The following is a 25,974-nucleotide window of genomic DNA, read 5'->3' on the forward strand; positions in this document are numbered from 1 at the left end:
AGGAGGCCCAAAAGAGGTGAGGGAAGAGGAGTATAAATGTTTTTTTTTAAAAAAAAAATTTTACACCTACTCTGGACCTCCACCTATTATACTCTGAGGTCCAAGGTATCCAAATTTGGGAGTGCTAGTGTGCAGAGGAACCCCAAGAGGACTTGATCAATATATTTACAGCCCTCTATGTATCATGCAAATACAGTAAAAATGTAGGAAATATCTCCAACATGGCAGTGATAGACATCAAATAGCGAATAGAGACCCATTCTTTGGTGTTTTGGTTCCTGCCAGAGGTGTAACATGGGGCTGCTTGGGCCCCAATCCAGTCTGTAATGGGATTCCTAAATACTATGTAACATTTGGACCTTTTGGGACCCTCTCAGGATCCAGGGCCCGGAAGTGAGTGCTACCTCCGCACCCCGTACGCGCTGGTCACTGCCAAACGTACTCATTGGTCTCATGTACTGAAGGAGTGAGAATAATGGAGGCCATAAGGGCTTATTCACATAAGCGTGTCTTCACATGACTGAATTTTTTTAGCAGATTTCAATGCCTATTCTGTTCCAAAAACTGTGTGACATTAACCAACAAACCATTTCCCATTGGGGTGGATTTACTAAAATTGTCTAAAAGCAAAACAGCCTTAGCAACCAATCACAACGCGGCTTCCATGTTGTATTCTGCTCCTGTAAGATGAAAGCTACACTGGGATATAGTGAGGTGGTTTTGCTTTCAGACAGTTTGATAACTCTGCTCCATTGACTTCAATTTGCACAGTAGTATTGTTTTTGCTCTGAATTCAAAATCCACATCATGGATGGAATCAATGAAACGTCAATTCATACCATGGACACTGCGTAGGACCAAAGCGGTGGGGGCCCATGCGACATATAAATGGGGCTAGTTCTGCATGCCGGTATCCACACCAGATATCCACAGGCCCATCTTTGATTATTTTTTTTTTCATTGCTGTTGTTTAACATCCAGATCCCACATACTTGGAGTAAAAGACGTCATCAATATACCGTCTATAGAAATACTGTGGATGGAGACCCCAACACGACATCCATATTTACTCATCTCAAAAGTTATAGGAATCTAATTTTTATAAGGTGCCTCTATAAATAGGAGTCTAATTTTATATTACTAAAGAATAGTTACAGAGAACCGGCTGTGAAACATTGGAAATAAGTCAGGACACAGCTTGGCTTCTATGAGATGCAAAGAACTATTGAATGGGCAGAACCTGAAGTTATGGGGCCCCAATGTAAATCTGTAACAGGGCCCCATCCACTAGAAAGTATTGTATATAGTGCTGACATCTTCATGTTGCAGAAAGGCCTTTGGTTTCCCACAGACTCCAGGACCAATGTGCAACTTCTACCTCTACACCCTCTATAGGGATGGGTCAGAGCATGGACATGGTGAATGGAAAGTTATAGCAATATTTCATTTTATCACAGTTCTAAAGGAACACAAACATCAGAGTATATGATATGTAAGGCAGGTCTAAGGGTCAGAAATGCCGCACATCAAGCACAGAGACCTGAAGCTGGAGACACTGGTCAGGACTAAACCTTCATTAACAATATTAGTCAAAATTCCAAGTCACTTTATGTAACAAATCACTTGAATAATCATCGTGGACTAGTTATAGTTCTGGCATCTTCTTATGTTACAGAAAGGCCCTTGTGCTGGCACAGACACCAGGATCAATGTGCAACTTCTTTCTCTACACCCTCTATAGATAGACCTAAGCAGTCCGTGGACATGGTGAGTAGAACAATATAGCAATAAGTCATGTCATCACTCTATTGGAACACAATAAAGATCGTTAGTAACATATAAACCTACATTAATATCAATCACAATTCTAAGCCCCTTTATGCAACAAGTCACTAGAATAACAATGTTACCATTTATATCACAGGCATCTTCTTAGGTCTGTGCGCTCTCACAGACACCAGGATCAACATGCAACTTCTACCTCTACACCCTCTATAGGTACATGCCAGTCCATGGAAATGGTGAATAGAACATTATAGCAATAAGTCATGTAATCACAGCTTAGGATATGATATGCAAGCGAGAGCTAAGGGTCCGAAATGCTGCACAACAAGGAGAGACCAGAAGTAGGACACACCAGCCGGGACTAAACCTTCATTAATAATATTAGTCAGAATTTCAAGCCACTTTATGTAATAAGTCAGTAGAATAAGAACCTTAAACCCGGGAATTCCAGTGGCTGTCGCTTGCATGGTTTACATTCCTTTAAAGGTTACATTTTAACAAGTGGCTTTCCCAGACTGCAAGAAAGTAACAAGTGCTTTATAGTTCTCTATAATGTACAGCTATCAGGTAGTGTGCAGGTCTGAACTGTCATCAAGTGATGGCGACCTGTTACACAGAACTGACACTCTAATGGAGGTGACGCAAAATAAAGCCATGTCTATGGCAACAAGATCCAGCAGAGCAACTGCGTCATATAGGACTTCAATGCATCACACTCAGGAGAGGCATCAATGTCTGCCGGCACCAGAAGAATCTCGAAAAAACTGGCATCTATCTCCTATCTATCTATCTATCTATCTATCTATCTATCTATCTCCTATCTATCTATCTATCTATCTATCTATCTCCTATCTATCTATCTATCTATCTATGTCCTATCTATCTATCTATCTATCTATCTATCTCATATCTATCTATCTATCTCATATCTATCTATCTATCTATCTATCTCCTATCTATCTATCTATCTATCTATCTATCTATCTATCTATCTCTCTATCTATCTATCTATCTCCTATCTATCTATCTATCTATCTATCTATCTCCTATCTATCTATCTATCTATCTATCTATCTATCTATCTATCTCATATCCATCTATCTATCTCATATCTATCTATCTATCTATCTATCTATCTATCTATCTATCTATCTATCTCCTATCTATCTATCTATCTCCTATCTATCTCCTATCTATCTATCTATCTATCTATCTATCTATCTATCTCCTATCTATCTATCTATCTATCTATCTATCTATCTATCTATCTATCCTAGTCAGCTATCGATGTCTTGTATCTCTCTACATATCTATATATCAGAGTTACTGTACTGCTTGGCACTAAATCATTAGCAGTAGATACATGAGATAACTGCAGTAGATTTATCTGCAGTCCTGTGTAAAACCAGAGATAAATAACAAATGCAAACCTGCTTTATTTATTTATAACCTCTGCAGAAGGGCAGCTATTTGACAAATCTATCTATCTATCTATCTATCTATCTATCTATCTATCTATCTATCTATCTATCTCCTATCTATCTATCTATCTATCTATCTCCTATCTATCTATCTATCTATCTATCTATCTATCTATCTATCTCCTATCTATCTATCTATCTATCTATCTATCTATCTATCTATCTATCTATCACATATAGAGACAGGCTTTAGTATATGACGATCCTTAGGACCCTGACTCCATTACGCCCCCTGCGTCTACTTATGCCAAGGACATTCCTTTTCTAATGGCTTAAACCTTTTGCTGCATTTCATAGATATCAAGTGTTAAAGAGGATCCTTTCCAAAAACCAACCATCTAGTTCCAGACAGACCCCCAAGGGGCGCACCACACATGAGTAAACTTTGTCTCAAATACCTTACCCTGCCAGCAGGGGGCAACCTTGTGCACACAGTGAAACCTCTTTGAGCAGACCACTCAAAACTGCATTGACAAATGGTCTCCTAGAAGAGACCAGTCTACCCTGGAGTAAAGGGTGGTCTAGATGGAGGGTGGTCTCCAATGTAAATAGTCAAATCGTTCTTGCTGAAGAATTAAAAATTTTAAATTTCCATTTCGGTGAGAAAAATCAATTTACAGCAAATGACCATAAAGTGGGCGGCCTAATGTTGTTGAACGTCACTATATTGAATTTCATGTGAGGTAATAAAAGAGCTAGGGAACCCTGATTTCAGTAACGTGGGATGGCCAGTAGAGGGCGCCCCGATCCTTCTAATACGCCTCTGTCTGGGAGAGGATACAAGGAGCCGGTGGCTTTGTTCCAGATGCCACTGCAAACTCCTCTCACATTCTCTTCATTTGCAGGTATTAAGATTTCTGTTTTTCTAGGATTTGCTCATCGCTCGTGAATTCACTTTCACTAACAGATTTAGAAGAGTTTAGACGGGTTTGTAAAACTACATCCAACACATGTGCAAGAGTCTGGGGGGGGGGGGGACAGACACAGGCAGCCAATACTGGGATTGAGAACAGAGAGCAGGGAATTACATCGCAATTGGGAGCAGGCAATCCCGTGTAACCCTTTAAGAGCCACCGGCAGCGGCCAGAAAGCCAAATCTACGAGCCACTGCTCGCCCACCACAACCAATGCTGCCATCATGGAACCAAAATGCAAAGATTAACCCTCAATGACAATCAGAACAACCAAAATAGCCCAGAATGACATGACGTTGCGTCCTAAGCGAGTCATAGTAACACCTCCGAAACAAGAAATACAATTCATAGCTCACAAGAACTTTCCAATCCAACCAAAGATCTTGAAGTCGATATCTTAGAAGTGTAGCAGAGCTGAATTTGTCATGTGGTGCTCACTACGGTGTTATAGAGGACTGCAGATAATGCTACTACATCATCCTACTTGAGCCCTAAAGAGTTAAAGGACTGCCTCAGCTCTGCTACATCTGTGCCAGCAAAGACTGCAAAGACATTCCTAGCCATAGACCGCAAGAAAATGCATTCCCGCCTCTGTAAACTATGTCATGCTGGAGTGATCTTGTAAACAATGAATCGCCTCCAGCATCACATACAGGTTATGTCCATGTCTCCAAAATATAGGACATTCTTATATCCCTGTTACACAAGTGCAATCCCTCTGTAGACCTCCTGCACTCCCCAGTAGCCTCCTGCACTCCCCGGTAGCCTCTGGACCCCTGTTGCCTCCTTCTCTACTTCCTCTGACTTCCCAGTAGTCTTTTACTCACTAGTAGTCCCCTTTATATTTCTATCTGGTCTCCCCTTCTACGTCCATAGTAGCCCCTTCCCCCGATATCCCCTCATTCTGATTCCCAGCAGACCTTCCTTATTCTTCCCACTAGTCACACACTGCACAGTGGCCCCATCTTACACCCCAGTAGCCCCTACTTGTAGACTCTTCTTCTTACCCCCTATTAGTGTGTTACTTCTTAGTAGCCCCTACTTCTTACTCCCCATAAGTCTCTTTAATCAAGTAGCAAATTTCTCAATCTTGAGTTGCCCCTTCTGTTTACTCATCATTAGTCTCCTAGTTCCCAGTAGACCCTTACCCTCATTCCCTGGTAGCCCCTTCCTCTTACTACCAATAAGTCTTTAGTAGACCCTTCCTCTCCCAGTAGTCCTTCTTACTCCCCTGGCATACCCTTTCTCCCTCTTCCCATTGGTCTGTTGGTAGCCCCTGCATCTCTCTACCAGTGGCTCCTTCCTCTCACTCCCCACTAGCCCTGTCCTGTCCCTCCACAGTAGCCCATTCCCTTTGCTCCCCATTAGTTTCCCACTCTCTAGTAACACTATCCTCTCCCTCCCCACTAGCCCTGTGCTGTCCCTCCACAGTAGCCCATTCTCTTTGCTACCCATTAGACTCACCTTCCCCACTAGCCCTGTCCTCTCCCTCCTCAGTAGCCCATTCCCTTTGCTACCCATTAGACTCACCTTCCCCAGTAGCCCCTTCCTCCCCTTCCCCACTAGCCCCGTCCTCTCCCTCCACAGTAGCCCATTCCCTTTGCTCCCCATTAGACTCACCTTCCCCAGTAGCCCCTTCCTCCCCCTCCCCGGTAGCTCCGTCCTGTCCCTCCACAGTAGCCCATTCCCTTTGCACCCCATTAGCCTCCCCCTCCCCGGTAGCCCCTTCCTCCTACTCCCCAGTATCCTCCTACCTTCTGTAAGTGTCAGCTTTTTAATGACCCTTTATTTTAGGTGCAGAAAAGTGTTTCGATGAAAGTTTGGGCTGCTGACAGATCCTCCCATGCTGGTGATTAGAAAGCAGATTCATTGCAGCGCCTGAGTGACAGCTCGCAGCTCCAATGTCTCATGAAATGATTATGAGGAAGATCAGAATCCTGTCCTGTGCTCCTGCCTATAGTCCGGGCTTGTTGAGTTTAGCAAGCCATTTAGACCAGAATGTCTTGGCTTTTGTCAGTGAGAAATTATTTAGAATCCTCTTTGTACTTCTATTGGTCAAACTCCCCTCCACTCCACAGAACTGCTGGGCACTTAAAGCGACAGAGCATCCCTCTCCCCCAGCAACACACAACATCATAAAAGAATCATGTCAACCTGATCGCAGCTAAACATACACCTTCCATACGCCCAACTTTCCCCTAATATCTCCTGCCAAGTCTCTGCTGCTGCAGCCGGAGACCAGACACTGGCATCTTAGTCAGTATTTGAAATGCAAATGTAGTCACCTGGGGAGTTCTTGTATTTTTAGTCGCAGCGCAGGGAGCTGGGAGTTGCAGCCAGATATAAATATTCCCTATTTATTTCTTTTTTTTTAAAGCCTCCTTTATGTAACTGACGCCATGACAAATATCTGGTGGAACATGATTTATAATTACACTCCAATGCAAAGCGACATGCGTGACCACTACAGATGCAGCAGAGCCGGCTTTGTGAGACGCAGAAGGGCTGACTTTGTCATCTGTGATTATTATATTAGGACTGCAGGTGAACACACGGTGATGCCTATGACCAATTCAGCTCTGCCTATCATGTATACCTATAAGACCAACACATTCTGCAGCGCTTTACAATAATATTTACATTTACTGTTTATTTGTTTACAAATAAACATTCAGAATCTTTGCAATTGTTACAATCCCGATACATTGTCACCATCCTATTATAAAGCCAGCACGTTATCCTAGGAGCCCATGATATAATCGATGATTTACAGATGTAGCAGCAAGGAGTTTGTCCTATGGCACCATGCACAATACCCCCCCAGGTAAGCCGACTGCATTATCTAAAGTCACGCTGCACATAAGAGACGGTTCAATGACAAATTCAGCTCTGCTACATCTGCACCCCTAGAAAATAAGAAGGACCCACCTTTTTCAGTTAGTTTCCAATGAACACATCAACACACTTGTATTTTTGGAAATCTCAGATGAAACTCTGGATAGTTTTGGGGGTTTGTTTTCTTGCAACTTCCTAGGTGAAAGGCTAAAAGCAATGTGCAGCCTTGGTCTTCTGGTGCTGGAGCGGAGATATTTAAATTATTGATAGTGGAAACTGCATGGTAAAGGCAGTGGAATCTCCTCATTAAGTGGCTCCATTTGATCTTGTTGGAGAGAGAGACAGCTCATACTACTGGAACTCACTAGGGTTAGACAGGAGCTGATCAGCCTTGTAGAGCTGTGAATGGGATGTGGGAGGGGAATCCACACAAGTCTGTTCTACTCTCTTTGACGTGGGTTGTCACATGACACCTCCCTGGCCTCTTAAAAAGCACACCACTGAATGAATTACAAGCATCACAAACCCCTGCACAAGGGATGGCTGCTCTCTCTGTCTTCTTCCCTTGTAATTAACCCTTTTCTTCGGTAGAAACTTTATCTGCTTTTGCTTTCACCTTAAAGTAACTTTTTTTTTTCTTTTTGGAACGCAAACCGAAAGACCAAATGTTCCATCAATTTATAACCAAATTATTATAAAGCGCCATCAAATTCCAGAGAAATGTGTCTATACCTGTTTCCTATCTATCTATCTATCTATCTATCTATCTATCTATCTCCTATCTATCTATCTATCTATCTATCTCCTATCTATCTATCTATCTATCTATCTATCTATCTATCTATCTCCTATCTATCTATCTATCTATCTATCTATCTATCTCCTATCTATCTATTTATCTATCTATCTATCTATCTATCTATCTCCTATCTATCTATCTATCTATCTATCTATCTCCTATCTATCTATCTATCTATCTATCTCCTATCTATCTATCTCCTATCTATCTATCTATCTATCTATCTATCTATCTATCTATCTCCTATCTATCTATCTATCTATCTATCTATCTATCTATCTATCTCCTATCTATCTATTTATCTATCTATCTATCTATCTATCTATCTATCTATATCTTTTCTCTATTCCTCATACTTATTCAGCATCTATTTATACTTTTTATCAATCTATTTATCTATTATCTATCCATTTATCTGTCTAAATATCTATAAATTGATTTATTGATTTATTTATCTACATCTATCTCATATCTATCTGTCTATAAATCATAGCTGTCTATCTATATGTCATATTTATCATTTATATACATATAACATCTATCTTCCTTCTATCCACCCATCATCCATCTATGTTTACATTGTATCTATCCTTTTCTATCTCTTACTTAACTACTATCCATTTAAATATCAAATTCTATCTCCTATTTATCATTTAGCTCTAGATCATTCTATCTATCTACCTGGCTATCTATCATTTCCAAACTATATCTGTCTATCAATATTTCTCTAATATCTATCATGTATATACATATAACATTCTATGCTTCATCTATCTATCTATCTACTATATCTATCTGACTATCTCCTTTCTATCTATCTATCTATCTATCTATCTATCTATCTATCTATCTCCTATCTATCTATCTATCTATCTATCTATCTCCTATCTATCTATCTATCTATCTATCTATCTATCTATCTCCTATCTATCTATCTATCTATCTATCTATCTATCTATCTATCTATCTCCTATCTATCTATCTATCTATCTATCTATCTATCTATCTATCTACTATATCTAGCTGACTATCTCCTTTCTATCTATCTATCTATCTATCTATCTATCTATCTATCTCCTATCTATCTATCTATCTATCTATCTCCTATCTATCTATCTATCTATCTATCTATCTATCTATCTATCTATCTATCTATCTACTATATCTATCTGACTATCTCCTTTCTATCTATCTATCTATCTATCTATCTATCTATCTATCTATCTATCTATCTCTCTCCTATCTATCTATCTATCTATCTATCTATCTATCTCCTATCTATCTATCTATCTATCTATCTATCTATCTCCTATCTATCTATCTATCTATCTATCTATCTATTTCCTATCTATCTATCTCCTATCTATCTATCTATCTATCTATCTATCTATCTCCTATCTATCTATCTATCTATCTATCTATCTATCTATCTCCTATCTATCTATCTATCTATCTATCTATTTCCTATCTATCTATCTATCTATCTATCTATCTATCTATCTATCTATCCATCCATCCATCTTTCCATCTCTCATTTATCTCTCTTCCCCACATCTCTATAGTGACAGAGGACAGAGTTGTCAGCCCTGTGTCTGCTCTCCTGACATTGCCATCAGTAAGGGTTCTCTGCCACTTTGTGCAGACAGCAATATAAATTCTACTTAAGAGCCTTCATCATGAAATACCACCTCATCTGTCACTTGGTTATTAGATATTGTAACCCAACAGCCTGAGGTTAGTCATGTTTCCTTCTGCTGAGACCAGATAGTCTCTGGGCTATCTTACTGTACTATCTCAAATATTAGGCAATGCATATTTACTGTGTTAATGAGAGCGCAGGTGCCAGAGACAGTGCAATATGTTATTAGACTGCCTGCGAGACAGGGGAGTATTTGAAGAGCCCTGGGGTTACACCATTGTAATGAATTATGCCTATCTATCTATCTATCTATCTATCTATCTATCTCCTATCTATCTATCTATCTATCTATCTATCTCCTATCTATCTATCTATCTATCTATCTATCTATCTATCTCCTATCTATCTATCTATCTATCTATCTATCTATCTATCTATCTCCTATCTATCTATCTATCTATCTATCTATCTATCTATCTATCTCCTATCTATCTATCTATCTATCTATCTATCTATCTATCTCATCTATCTCTCTCTCTCTCTCTCTCTCTCTCTATCTATCTATCTATCTCCTATCTATCTATCTATCTATCTATCTATCTATCTCCTATCTATCTATCTATCTATCTATCTATCTATCTATCTATCTCCTATCTATCTATCTATCTATCTATCTATCTATCTATCTCCTATCTATCTATCTATCTATCTATCTATCTATCTCCTATCTATCTATCTATCTATCTATCTATCTATCTATCTATCTCCTATCTATCTAGCTCCTATCTATCTATCTATCTATCTATCTATCTATCTCCTATCTATCTATCTATCTATCTATCTATCTATCTCCTATCTATCTATCTATCTATCTATCTATCTATCTATATATCATCTATCTATCTATCTATCTATCTATCTATCTATCTATATCTCATCTATCTATCTATCTATCTATCTATATCTCATCTATCTATCTATCTATCTATCTATCTATCTATCTATCTATCCATCTCCCTTTGTATTTTCTCTTGCACAGATTACAGAGACATCTCTCTCTTCCTCCCCCAGACATGAGACATAGATAATGTCTGTGTAAGTGTCCATTACTGACATTACATTGGACTGTTTATCACTTTCACCTTCAGGGATCTTGTATTAAAACTGTAGAACAAGAACAAACCTATTGCTGGTGGAGAATCTCAGATAAGTCTCATTTCTTTCCCCAGCGTTGCTGATAGCGCTCCCTAGGGGGCACAGCCACATATGCAGTGTAATGGGCAGAGGTTATCGTCTTTGTGTCTCAAACAATTTCCTCCAATTGTGTTTTTTTTTCTTCCTAGACACTGCGCCATCCTCACAAGTGGAGGAGCGAGCTCTTTGCAGAGCAGCACATTCTGCCAAGGAGAATCTTTTTAAGTGTTTATTTAACTAATGATGTTTACAGTTGTCTGGTCCATTTGCCCGGCTCACCATCCATTATGGGCACAGACTTCACTGGATATACGGTATTTTTTCTAGATAGGATCCTGAGCTTCTCTGATTCTCTACCGTCTGGGAAAGAAAACTGCAAACTAGTCTGAAAACCAGACACAATAACCAGGAAAGTCATGGCCTGGGGGCTTAAAGGAGCCAAAAAGTTCTGGAGTGGCATCTTAGAGGAGCACAAAATCTACAAAGGAATGATAAAAGTATACAAGGAATACAATATATTAAGGGATAGATACCTACAGAAGAGGCGGGGTACCCAGATAGATACATACAGAAAGGGCGGGGTACCCAGATAGATACATACAGAAAGGGCGGGGTACCCAGATAGATACCTACAGAAGAGGTGGGGTACCCAGATAGATACCTACAGAAGAGGCGGGGTACCCAGATAGATACATACAGAAAGGGCGGGGTACCCAGATAGATACATACAGAAAGGGCGGGGTACCCAGATAGATACCTACAGAAGAGGCGGGGTACCCAGATAGATACCTACAGAAGAGGCGGGGTACCCAGATAGATACATACAGAAAGGGCGGGGTACCCAGATAGATACATACAGAAAGGGCGGGGTACCCAGATAGATACCTACAGAAGAGGCGGGGTAACTAGATAGATACCTACAGAAGAGGCGGGGTAACTAGATAGATACCTACAGAAGGAGTGGGGTACCTAGATAGACACCTACAGAAGGGGCGGGGTAACTAGATAGATACCTACAGAAGGGGCGGGGTACCCAGATAGATACCTACAGAAGAGGTGGGGTAACTAGATAGATACCTACGGAAGAGGTGGGGTAACTAGATAGATACCTACAGAAGTGGCAGGGTAACTATATAGATACCTACAGAAGGGGCGGGGTACCCAGATAGATACCTACAGAAGGGGAGGGGTACCCAGATAGATACCTACAGAAGGGTATATGAAGAGACAGACGGATTGGAGCAAGTCTACATCCACAGAAGATCTGGGCTTAATTCCCCAAGATGGTGGCGTCAACAAGTTCTGCCAAAAACTGTCTGCAAGTCCCGAGAAGAACTGATAGGGGGCAAAGGTCAGACCAAATATTGATGGGATTTACATTTCTCTTTTCTTCATTCACTTCATTTTGTTAATTGACAAAAACAAGTTATTAACCCTTCCACTGTATTTCTGAAAGCATACACCTGCCTAAAACTTTTACACAACATGCAGATTCTACATTTTAATTGTAACATAAGATAATATTGAACCAAAGATGAGATTAACAGAGAAGTGAGTGAAGACAATGGATCCTGAATTATAGGTCTCTACTCGCCGCTCGCATTGCTCCACCCACCGTGTAGGAGAAGAAGTCGCCTATTGTCAGAAACATTCAATTTCAAATCGATTCCCACTTAATGAAATTCTCCTAAACCACTGAACCTTTTTTTCCCGATTTCCTCCAGCCTTCCTATTTTATCAGCTTACTCCAACCTGCCAACCTGTTCTTAGACGCAGGAAAGGTCACGCCGTCATCCGCCATCATTCTCAGCCACCATGTATGACTGTTGTGAAGTATTTTCAAGAAATCGTGATTAGAAATGAGATGTTGGCGTTCCCAGGCTTGGCATCCCGGCAATCTCTCTGCTATTAATAATTTTAATTGGCTGAGGTCACCTATACCAACACGTTGTCTAATTATATTCCTGATGAGTCCCTCACTCTGGGTAGGCAGGGGACGTGGTACGGAGGTTGGCAGGGTGGCAGCCTACAGTGTTATACACGCTCTATGTGCTGGAGTCATAGACTAGTGATCAATGTCAGCGTGCCTACAATATCACCCCCAAATAATAACCCCCTGGACTGGAATGAGACGCAGACACGGACAGGACCGGTTATTCACATCAATACGGACAACTTGATACATTTTGATTGGATACAATTTGATATTGATAATTGATTTAATAGTTACAGGTAGATTATAAGGTCATGTACTCGTCCTTAAAGGTAACCTGCCATAGGATTGACAGATAACACATAGGAAGAGCTGATTATTCATGGTATATACGTCATATTTATAGGCACTACATGGCATTATATAGACTCTATTCTATTCTATTCTATTCTAGACACTTTATACATTGTATAAACTCTAGATGACACTATCTGGACACTGTAACGCATCGTGGGTACCATTTGCTCTATTTATATGGTAAAATATAGCGCACTGTTTGAGCCTTGACATAATTTTCTGAGCCTAAAATGTCACTATTGTATAGTAATACTGTAAGTGCAACGTTGGGACAGGTTTGGGGAGTGTTTGCACTATTTATCTTGGTAATATGTAACTCTCTCAGGCCAATGTTTGCATCATTTAGTGCATGTGGTCCTAATAGGGCACCATCATTTGGGCAGTATACGGTTGTATTATCTGACTTGATGTGTCGGTATAATATTATCTCTACAACAGGCAGTGTCATTTGTTATATAGAGCTCGGCATATTCATTGCTTCATTGTCACTTCATTGCAAATCAGATTAGTTCCCTTATCTCTTTAAAAGGTAAAAGAGACTGCGCTCCTTTCATTGGAGACCTGAAAAGATGATAATAGGGAGCTTTCAAGACGTCTTACAGTAGGTCTCTCCATCTGACATAGCCATCGCCTACCTGATGAGAAGACTTAAGTAGTCCGCTAGTCTTTGTATTGTCGTCCTCTTTCCATTTAACCATTGAAAGGTATCAGGTCAGACACTGAAGATTCTCAGCTGTATCTATTGTATCACCTGGTGACATGTTGCAAATATCATTTGGTAAAACAGAATTCTATCATTTCTGCTCTGATTTATTAATATTCTTTTTGGCCAATTTTGCCCATTGGTTGGATTTCTTTATTCTTGTTTAAAGGAATTTTCCTATGAATGTAGACAATTAGAAGTTAAACATTTTGCAAATATACAGTAAGTTGTCTTGACCAGTTACCAATGGACACGACCATGAACGTAGGAACTCTCTCTGGTCTGGGACGGGTCAGAATTATGGCCATGATTCTTATGGATGGGTTATCTGATAACCTGTCCACAATAAGGACATCACAAGTCCCAGACCATAGAAAGTTCCTGCATTCATGGTCATCTCCATTGGTAACTGGTCAAGACAACAGATGGAAATGTTGAAGAATCTGCAAAATTTGTAATCATTTATATTTGCAAAAATGTTTAACTTTCAATTGGCTACAAATATAAATATGTTATGTTCATGGGGAGACCCCTTTAATCTGCGCACAGTTTGGTAAACCTACATTTTTAAGAGTCAGTACTAGTAAAGTAAGTGACCCCTTAGTTGAGACCTTCGGAGGGTCTTCCAGAGTCTAGTTGTGTTCGGTCAAATACAAAGACCAGACTGAACCTTGTCGGGATGCTCTTCGTTGCTATGTACTTTACTTGAAGTATCAATCACAGCTTTGCTTACATGTCTGTGCTTCATAAATGATGGAGGATTAAGAGAGTCCTTGAACCTTGAGCACCACAGCTCGATCTAAGGACACAACTTTGAATGCACCGAGCAACTTTCACGATGTGCTGGTGACGATCCGTCTGCAAACACATGTACCCCAGTTGTATCACCATTAGTGTAATGTTATGATAGTCGTGTGTAGATGGTGATAAAAGGGATGTCACATAATATGGAATGGTTGATATAATAGGGGAGCACATGTTTGGAGTGTGGGAGGAAACCCATGCAAATATAGGGACAACATACAAACGTCTTCTAGATGTTGTCCTTGGTTAGCTACAAACCCTGGACCGCAGCATTGCAGACAACAGTGCAAACCACTGAGCCTTCTTTTCTTAGCCTAGAAAGAGCACCACCCTTGTCTACAGGCTGTGTCTGGAATTGCAACGGTGCTTCAATAAAGTGAATGGTGCTGAGTTGCAATACCAGACAGCTTATAGGCAAGAGTGTAGCTGTTGCTGTTTCCTAATACCATAAACCCACTTGGGGATGAAACCCCACGTTGCAAAATTGCAATGAAAAATGTTGCCACTATGCATTTTTTTTCTCTCTCTTGTCTCCCACATCAATCTTTCCAAGTTCCCCAGTGGATTTTGCCCCCTGTTACACCTCAATGATGTTCCAACATGGCCAGGATACAAAGACCAATGGTGGACCAGAAAGGGTTGACGCGTATAATGGAAGATAAGTCAGAAAAATGTTACTTCTTTTCCCATTTTATAACATACTAAGGGGTTTTTTTTTAAGTACAAGGCTCAACAACCCCTTTAATGATATTACCAAACATCTACTTGGGGTAGGAATCGGATCCTGTACACCTAGCCTTAGCCACGTGTCGGCTACATAAAGCTTTCCCCTTATGTATATTTGCTAGTGTGTAATGCTAATGCCTCGGGCTGGCAGAGCTTCTTTCCTTTACTGAACTGAGATACATATTATTAATCTATTCTGTGTACGGTCAACCTTTCTATTTCCCTAAAGGCCTTGAAATTGAGCTACAGCTGCCCTGCGAGATCGTAACACAGACAAAAACAAATTCAGTCCAGAGAAACATGTTTTGTCAGTTCCTTCTAAGCCCAAGGTGATATGTTAATGGGTTTGAAATGACAAGGAAGGACATTGAGATTGCAGGTAAGGTCAAGAGCACATGTACGATAGAAAAGCGCAAGCTGCAGACGCTACAGATCATTGGCTGGCTGAGCGTCGACTCTTCCCATTCCATTGTCACATGTGTGGACATCAAACCATGACAATTCCGCAAGTTGACAAATGACTATGAAACTTGTCATCCTGAACTTTCTCTAGTTGTTACAACGCTGACGGCAAATACAGACAGATCCATCAAAGATGACTGGGAATGGGGTCGGGCTACACGGTCCGATAGGTTAGGAGGAAATTGGGCATATGTGAACTTTTTCCAGGAAAAGGGAAGGGAAGGAAATATTATTACATGGATGGACAATGTAGGCTCCACCACAGTAAGAGCATCCACTGCATGGTATAACTTAAAGGGGTTTTCAAGCTCAAGCTTTTCATGGGCTATCCTATGGGCCAATAGCCAGTCCCCAGATCGAAGCTGCTTCTGGCACTTGTCCTATGCACATATAGGTTTGGGAGCCGAATGCTTTGCTCCATGTACAGCATCCAGGCACAGTTATTTCAACTGACCATCCAGGTTCTGGCTGTTCACCACCATAGATGCCGTGGTTGAAATTGACCACAGCATCTAAGGGGTTAGGAGTTGCGATGGTGGATGCTAACCACTCTACTGCTCTGGTGGTCTCGACATGATGACTTGGCTTGCAATAATGACACATAACTGCTGCATCCAATCACTGGCCCAGTGGTCTTGGGCCGTATATTCAGGCACTAAGGTCAGTGATTGTCTACAGTGGTTGTGAGCCAAGTATATCATCACTGAGGACAAGTCTACAAGACCATTGGGGACCACTGGAATACAAGCCATAGATCAACAGGTGCGCGGTTATTTTTGTTTTTGTTAATTTTCCTGCCTTTAGTCAATTTTTCTAAAAACTTTGACAACCCCTTTCAAACAACAGAAGAGATTGAAGTTACAAAATGAGGAAGTCATTGCACTTTGCTCGCATGGAGCAGTTTAAACAAACCATTACCACATGTCTACATTCCTTGGGAACTTTGTCAATGTTAGGAATGCTGTTTTCCTCTTCTTTTTTTTATTTTAGTTCTGCACCTCTTAACGTCTTCATTCTTGGGTTTTCCCATATCTCTCACACATGGCTTTGGCCAACATGACGGCCTCTCTGCCATTGTTTACAAGGAGTTGACAAATGACCTGTTCCAACATCATGTAAGAATTCAATCCTTGGCAACAGCGAGACATGGAATGCGCTGGCTGGCATGAGAGCTCAGTCGACCCGTCCATCAATATTCTACAAGACACATAGTCATTAAACAACTACACAGATTCAGAGAAGTTTGGACCAACAATATCTCTTGGTAACCAAAGCTGGGGGTCTTCTTGAGTGAAAGATAAGTTACTCTTTCAAAGGAATGTTTTAATTGGAATAGCAATGATGTAGCAAAGTGGAATTATCCATTACATTGTGTATATTGCGCAATATAGTACATAAATGAGTTAAACTGGCCATACATATTAGATTAAAGACATCCAATCCCACCAATTTCAGTAGGACCAGCCAACATCATACTGGAGTTCCTGCCATCCAACAACCCCTACAAAATAGGAGGGTCTTCCGTTGAGACATTAATGTGTTAGAGCCTGGAGCTTCTGATGAATCCTATGGTAGACTGGTGGGCCTGTCAAACCCCGGGACCGGCTAATAATCTAATGTCCATGGAGATCTTTTTCACCAATAAGACATATCAAAAGAGATAAGGATTGAATTGTTGGATTTTGCCAGTCCAAATATTCCTAGCTGACTCTAGAGGTGTCTGTCAATGTTTTTTTTCTGGCGATTTTTTTTCATTAAAAACGCATGCACACTCAGCCAAGTATGAGGGGGCCGAGAGAAGACTGTAGGACCCACAGATATCTAATGTGCACGGACTGACTGTGCACATTTGATTTTCGATGGTCATGAGTCGACCCGTCATAGGCTCGGTATGAGAGATCCTACAAAGTGACATATTGGAAGGCAAAGACTAGTCAGTCTCCAAAAAATTGGCTGATAATCAGCCAAAAGTGGCAAATTACATCAAACCTTCTCATTTTTGGCTGAACATCACCCCAAAATTTCTTGCTATTTTTATAATTACGTATTGGCCAAATATACACCATTTTGTCTTACTAAAGCCTAACATGTACGGACAAGTTTAGGCCTTAATAACATACTGATGATTGTCTGAATTCAGTTTAGCCAATTACAAAGACTGGGTCAATAAAAGAGGAGAATCAGAAGACTTTCCTTTATATTGTTAATGTAATCCTGTCTGTGATGATAACAAGAAGTGATCTCTACAGAAGAGGAAGTATCAGAGAAGTGATCTCTACAGAAGAGGAAGCATCAGAAAATTGATCTCTACAGAAGAGGAAGTATCAGAGAAGTGATATCTACAGAAGAGGAAGTATCAGAGAAGTGATATCTACAGAAGAGGAAGTATCAGAGAAGTGATCTCTACAGAAGAGGAAGTATCAGAGAAGTGATTTCTACAGAAGAGAAAGTATCAGAGAAGGGATCTCTACAGAAGAGGAAGTATCAGAGAAGTGATTTCTACAGAATAGGAAGTATCAGAGAACGGACCTCTACAGAGGAGGAAGTATCAGAGAAAAGATCTCTACAGAAGCGGAAGTATCAGAGAAGTGTTCTCTACAGAAGAGGAAGTATCAGAGAAGTGATCTCTACAGAAGAGGAAGTGTTGACCTTCATCATCCCCTGGTTAAATTTGATGGACATATGTTTTTTTCAACCATACTAACTATATTATTAGGATTAGTGTCCAGTGTGAAAACTGCAATTTAAGTATAAATACACACATGGAAAATTTACAAAAAAACAAAAAAATTCTTTGATACATATTAATATAAGGATCGCATTCTTTTTAACATAACTATAGTAATAGTTACAGTAACATCCACTCAGTAGCACCATAGACATAGACATCCTTAACTTGAATTTGATAACTCGCTGCACCGTGATAAATCGCAACAAAAGCCACTGAACGAAAATTCAAGTTAAAACAATTAGTAACTGTTTACATCTGAGTTAAAAGTCATGTTAAGCTTGGCTACATCTATATACCCCGGTGACCCATTGCTCTGATCCTTTATGGATAACTTCTTCTCTATCTATACCATTGCTATGGATTTCCATGGGTTGCCATTATGATCTTTGGGGCTATAACCCACAATGAATGGGGTTGTGTTGTAGTTCTTTATCGAGGGAGTAGATAGGAGATTATGCTCTGCAGAAAATGTTTCTAAAAAAGTCACGGCACTAGTTAAGTTCTTTGCCACAGAGACTGGTTGGAGGGGCCAGTCACATAAAATAACCCCAAAAAACGAGGACCTTTTTGTTATGTCATCACTTCTAATGGCAACCCATTGAAGGAAGTGCAAATTTGGCCACTAGTACATTGTGCTAGAGCGTGGAGCCAACCTGGAAAATAAAAAAGTCTATTGTGGCAACTGGATAATTACAAAAGTCTTCAACGAATCTTCAAAATTACAATCTCTTCGATTCACCTCCATCTGCTGAATCAATGTTCAATCGTAACAGATTGCGATAAACCAGAAACCATGACTCAAAGCGCCCAACGAGATTTGTGAATGTAAGAATCTACGGTTAACCAAATCATAGAATTGTCAGAATTTGGTAAATATTGGTTGTGACCTTTCCCAGCGTATGGTCAACGGTGAGAGCGGAGGACACCCGCGCAATCTACCGTTATATCCGTAATCTACCAGTAAGGAAAACTCTGTAGATATGCAGACAAGTCCCATCTATGCCAGCACAGTCTATATAATAAAGGGAAGGTGTTGTGCTATTTTATATCTAAAATTTTAATTTATTTATTTTTTTTTTTTTTTAAATTTCTCTTTTCTCTTTTTTTTCTCTTTTTTGACAATCCCTTTAAGCGGCGCCGTCTTACTAACCACTCAATTTTCTCCATAAAAAATAATAGAGTAGGAGGTGCCGGGTAATGGGGCATAACCACATTGGAACACAATTGCTAAATTACGGAGCAATCACACTGAGTGCCTAGGGCAGCGGCAACGGTAAATACAGCTCAGTCTGTAACCGTTCTCATTGTCAGGCGGCTGAGGATTCCGGGGAGGAATCGAAAAAAAAATTAATTACGTTTCATTTTATATCTCGGAGGTAAAAAAATAAATAAAAAATTATAAAACAATTTTTTGTATTTTTGAAATTTTATTAAAGATGTGAAATTTTAGATGATAAAAAGGATCTATTTTATGACATTGTATCAATGTGACGAAAGCGGAGAAGTGTGGGGGTAGTTGTCAGTTGTCCATAAAGTACAGTAATAAGTTCTGCCGATTACAGGTTTGTACACCCACATTTCCGTCTTAATTATCTCCACAAGGATGAGATAGTTAGGTCTGATCTATAGCTTTTCGCGGTGTCACCGTGCCCACACACCTTCTGTAATTCATGAGCTATCACACACCTTTCATGCTAGTTGGGCTACTTAATTATCTATTGTGCCAGATGGAAGTCCCGGGAGCCAATCAGATTGCAGATTTCAGAGAGAATATTTGATGAAAGATATTTATATGCGCGCTTGTATTTTGCTACTTTTTATTATATACTTAAAAATGGAAGATTTAACCGACCGAGAGACTCAAGACTTTGCAGCGGTAAGGCCGGCGCTAGAGACTTGTATTGTGTCAACGATTTATGAAGTAGATTAATTACATTCTACATGGATTATATTACATGTTCCATTTTATCCTCATGTTGCAAATTGTCTTAAGTAAATTTTCTTTTTGGCACAATTTGGTAAGTTAAATCGGTCACCGGTAGGTTAATGATTTTCAGGATATTTGTTTTATATTGATACTTTTTATGTCATGTTTATATTGTGTTTTTTTTTTGTTTATTATTCATAGTGACATTATTAAGGTTGATTGTTAGTGTTATTGAGTTTCTTTTTTAATTTAGAGGGAATAGAATTTTTTAGGAATTCCTTAAAAACTAAAGGCTAGAAGATTAAAAATAATAATAATAATAATAATAATAATAATAATAATAATAATAACATAAAAATAAACATTTTTTTTCAAGGGCTTGTCCAGTTTCAGCAAATAAATGTTATTGTTTTTGTAATGAAATGTTTCAGTATTCGCTCTGTATCCATTCCTCATGGTGTTCTAGGTTTTTGCTTGTTGTCATTTGTTGTTTACGTCCACTGGATAAAAATCAGTTCACGTTCATGTAATGGACTGTCCATGGTCATGTGATGGGTAGTCCATGGTCATGTGACATACAGTCTGTGGTCATGTTATATACAATCCATGATCATGTGATGGACACATAGGTGTACAGCTTGTTACAGTCACAGGACGTATATCACATGATCATGAACTGACCATCACGTGACCATGGACTGCCCATCAGATGACTAGTGTTGAGCGAATAGTATTCGAATCCTAGTTTCGAATATTTCGCTCCCATAGGAATGCTTTTAAGGCACCAGTTGGCACTTAACCCCTTTGCAATCGTCTGCTCCCATGTATTCCTATGGGAGCGGAGGCATTAGAATCTAGGATTCGAATACTATTCGCTGATCACAACACATGACCACGGACTGCCCATCATATGACCACGGACTGCCCATCACATGACCACAGACTGCCCATCATATGACCACGGACTGCCCATCACATGAACACAGACTGCCCATCACATAACCACCGACTGCACATCACATGACCATGGACTGATTTTTATCCACTTGAAGTAAACAGAGAATTCCATCAAGCAGAGATCTAGAAAACCATCAGAAACTGATACAGAAAATATGTTTAATAATTTCATTCTAAAAACATTACAATGTATTTGCTCAAACTGGACCACCCCTTTAAGAAGGTGCAAAAGGCAATCGATAAAACTTTAGGAGATACAAAAGTCAAAAACTAGTTGGCCACGTCTGGCCAAATTTTAAGTCAATGGTGGTCATGCACACCTTGTGTTCCTCAAACCTCTTTCTCAGCATGTGAAATTTTTTCTGTTTTTAAAATAACACGATTTAGCCTTTTATAGGTATGAGATGTGCCAATTTTTTTAAAATATATTTTCTATTAAAAAATCAAAACCAGTTGTTGTTCATAGAACTTCTATGTGTATATGTGAATTGTGGATAGTTATAGAAAAATATATATTTAATGTAAACAATTTTTTCTATTTAGATTTTTTTCTTATATAATTTTTATTTTTATACTATTTAATGTTAGGGATAAAATACGATGTGGATCAAGGTAACCAATAGGGCTGATTACATCTTGTCGTGAGTGTTGCGATTGAATTTTGTAATCTGTTGACAGTGACAAGAAAATGCGTGCGAGTAAATAATAATAGAATGGAAATAATTTAGAAATAATTATAAAAAAATATATAATAATAGAATGGAAATATAATAATAATAATAATAATAATAAATATAATAATAGAATGGACATATAATAATAATAATAATAATAATAATAATATAATAGAAATGTAATAATAATAATAATAATAATAATAATAATATAATATTGCTGTGTAGACTTTAACATATGTTGATAATTTTCTTTTAGAAATTGACATGGCGTGAACTATATCAATGCAGAAACAAAAAAACGGAAATATTTAGCAATTGTATCATTTAATATTTTTAAAAATTTCATTAGACCTTACCAGCAAACCAAACAAGTCCTAAGGGTGACCACAGATTTGCCAGTATTCCAGTAGATCTGTAGTTGACTCCAATACAATAGAATTGACCGATTGCTGCAACATTATTACATTCAAACCAATATCATGTTGTTTCTATCATCAACTCGGTCAAGACCATTGTATAAGAGGACGATGCCAATCAAGTATTTTCTGATGGAAGAATTTCTATATATATTTTATAGATAGATCCCTTGTTATTTCATCTTTCTATTTTTTTCCTGAAAATGAGCCCAAATTTCCCATGAACAGTTTTACCGATAGCAGCGACAGTAGATGAGTCATGGCTTACTGGAGTTTTGCCAATCTCTTCAATATCAGTTGACTGCCTCTGCAGTGGAGGGGTAATGTAATATTTAACAGAATTTTTTCTTTGGCTGAATTTTATTCCTATAGCAAAAATTTGCCTTCCGGCTGTCAATGAAAATGCGTAATTCCATGACTTCTTTGTACTAATATTACTATTACTACGACTCCTATTATTAATATTGTAATGAAGGTCCTTTCCCCCATATGGTGACAGGTCTAGAATCCAATGTAGCAATTTGCTTATATTTATGTATTTAATCTTAACATTCCATGGAATAATCAATCCATTGGCTACAATACATCTTCTGAAGAATTCTCAGACATGTTTTGTATTTGTATTGTAGACTTTGTATTCTATCAGTGACAATTTGGATGCCTTCGTGTTGTTTGGTGAAATAAAGTTAAATCTTAACAATATTCCTAATTTCTATATTATTTGACACAATAATTTAAAGTGTTTTTGGTTTCGCCCCAGATAATTTTACCAACAAAATTTTCAACAAAAAGGAAACCAGAATTTGTAAACCCTTTTACAGTAAATTCCACCAATCTGGCGCACAATTTTCTGGAAAGTTCCATAATCTGCCATGTGACAATATTACCCCATTGGATTATCATAAATATAACTTGGTAGTTCAGCATTGTATCCAGGTCAGTCTAGGGGAGAGTCAGTACAAATGGATATAGTTACATTATTTTTTTGTTAATTTCCTATACACTTGTTAAACGACCACATTTTTCCAAAAAATGACTTCCAATACGCTGGTTGACTTATCGGAAGCCTTGTGGCCCCAAGGATCCCAAAGATCGCCGACCTTTACTGTGTTTATGTCTTGTATAACTCTAGTTTATAGTTGGGTTAGAAGAAAGTTGATAGGATTCCACACTGGCGTGACGAGTCTAAAGGGGTTGTCCAAGACTATGAAATGGGGCTGAACTCTAGCAACGCATTTGAGATCACTTCCTGAGTCTTGGACAACCCCTTCCAAATATTTAGGGTTTCAAACAGACATTAACCCATTGATGTCGGAGGTTGAATTTTTTGAGTTGGAATTCTAGGCATAAATGGGTTAAAGGGGTTGTCCAAAATTTAAAAAATCTGAGAAATGATACCATGCCTGGCCTAAGGGTATATTCAAGCTTGGCTCTCCTGAAGACAACGGGGCTGAGCTAATTTTGGTTGATTGATAACAGTATTGATTGAACATTTTTGTAGAGATCTATTTTTGGTAATTTTTGTAGTTATTGATACATTGTCTACACCATAAGAAAATTCAAATTTATTCTTTACTTCCTTAATTTGATAATTGTATATCGTCCAGTCTATCTATTAGGTCGAAAGTTCTTTTCCGCAATCGTTACAAAAAAAAATTGTTTTGCTCAACGGACAAAGGGAGTTTTTGACTTTTTATATTATTGATAGAGACACAATTTGGCTTTGACATTCGTCAGTCCCAATCATTTGTTTGATAGGTGTTTATTTATTTAACATACAATTAGTTCACGGAAAATCCACAGGTTGTTAATAATATCAACAGATTTTGTTATTAAGAAATTAAACTTTTTTGGCGCAAATTTTGCTGCAGTTTTTTGAGCCAAAGCCAGTATGGAAATGCAAATTGAACAATACATTTCTGCCTATGTTTTTGTAATACAAGGTTAAATCTTTGTAATAATGTTCTTCTTGTGTCACCTCCCGCCATATTTCGTACTCCCACAATGGGCACCATTTTTTTTAGACCCAATGGGTAAAAACGGAGTTCCCCTTAACAAGGGGTCAATTTCTCATCTTCCATTGATAGTCATAGAACCATATAAGAAGATAAACAGAATATTTGCCCAAATGAAACGGGATCCAATTTCCCCTTAAATTCCACCGTAAATATTGTTTATTTCCAACACTGGACAATGTTTCTAAATGTTCTCTATCTATGTAGTTCTATTAAGTTATGTGAAATGAAGTTCCATTTTTTATTTCCTTCTTTTTTACCGATGATTTTCTATTGCACAACAGAACAGATGTCAAAGCAGATGTTTGCAGAGTTTTATGACGCTTCTTATGCCACAATATTAGAAAAATGTGGAGCTTGGAAGGGCACAAACGGTAATCTGCAGCTCGGTGGAAAGAGTCAGGATGCACCTGTGCTGGAATTTATCAAGTTTTCTATAAATACATATTCCTATATTTAGCACAAAAATAAGATTTTTTTTTTCGGTAAACCTTTCTACTATAGGTTACCAATAAAAAAAAAAAAAAAAAATCTACATCTAAATCTCCAGATCTAATACAAAAATATAGAAATTAAAAATTAGAAATTAATACAGATATAATACAAAAATATACAAATTAAAAATTGAAATTAATACAGATCTAATACAAAAATATAGAAATTAAAAATGAGAAATTAAATTTTTTTATGTTAATATTCATTTACATATGTATAGGCTGGGAGAGATTTTAATAAATATTTCTGGGCAATGGTAAGTCCTCCCTTATGACCCCATATTATTAAAACCACTAGAAGGCACTAGGGGGCTGATTGATCATGAATTTTTTAAGCCAATTTTCTGAGGTTTTTTTTTTTTTATCAGTGTTTTTTTTTTCTACAAATTTATAAAAATGACTCTTGCTGGTTCATAAATTTGCCAAAATTTTCTAAGATGGAGGGCACCAGAATTGACAATTTTTTTGGTGCATTTTGTAGTAAAGATAGAAGTTTTCCAAAAATTTGGGGAAAAAGTCAAAATTAATAAATTAGGTGCATTGAGTAAACGGTGCCCACAGTGTCAGACAGGACAAAAGGGCACAATCGGTGCAAATCAATATAAAAAAAATGCATGAAGCCGAGGCCCCACATTGCGGGTAAAAGCAGCTTTTTTTTTTTTTTCTTTGTGTGAAAATTTTGCTGCGGTTTTTTGAGCCAATATTGAAATGCAAATTGAATAATAAATTTCTCTCTATGTTTTTGTAATAGGAGGTTCAATAGATGGTACCACAAGAGAATGATGGAAATAATTTAAATGATGATATGAATTTAAAAAAATTCAAAAAATCTGTGAGAATTATAAATTTATTTGATGAAATATATATTTAGAAATTCATCCCTTAGATGAATGTTGGATGATTGTTTTTTTTGGCTTACACCCAATTCTAAATTTCCCAACGGGAGGATCAAGCCTCGGCTAAGCCCTTCTTGCATATCGTTATCTCTTGTATGTGAAAAGGATCAGACAAATTCAGCCTATCTGATTGCCTCCCCCCTCTACCGCATGTGGCTTTGGAGTAGAATGGGAAGATCTCCAAAAAATGCATCAGATGATCCAAAAATTGTCCAGTTTGGTCAACATT

General features: G+C 38.4%; 1 protein-coding gene across 2 annotated transcripts in view; it reads right to left on the minus strand.

The window, feature by feature from the left end:
• Positions 1 to 25,974, minus strand: part of BDNF (brain derived neurotrophic factor) — a 69,413-nt gene that overhangs the window by 37,683 nt on the left and 5,756 nt on the right. The window contains exon 1 of one of the 2 annotated variants that reach the window (XM_075280860.1): positions 7,109 to 7,400. The exons of the other annotated variant lie outside the window; for it this stretch is intronic. The gene's annotated coding sequence lies outside the window, so the exon portion shown is untranslated. Of the gene's footprint in view, positions 1 to 7,108; positions 7,401 to 25,974 lie in introns of those variants that run through there. 2 annotated transcript variants of the gene reach the window in all.

This window comes from Leptodactylus fuscus, chromosome 7 (genome assembly GCF_031893055.1).
Source record: "Leptodactylus fuscus isolate aLepFus1 chromosome 7, aLepFus1.hap2, whole genome shotgun sequence".
In the NCBI taxonomy this organism is placed as follows: domain Eukaryota; kingdom Metazoa; phylum Chordata; class Amphibia; order Anura; family Leptodactylidae; genus Leptodactylus; species Leptodactylus fuscus.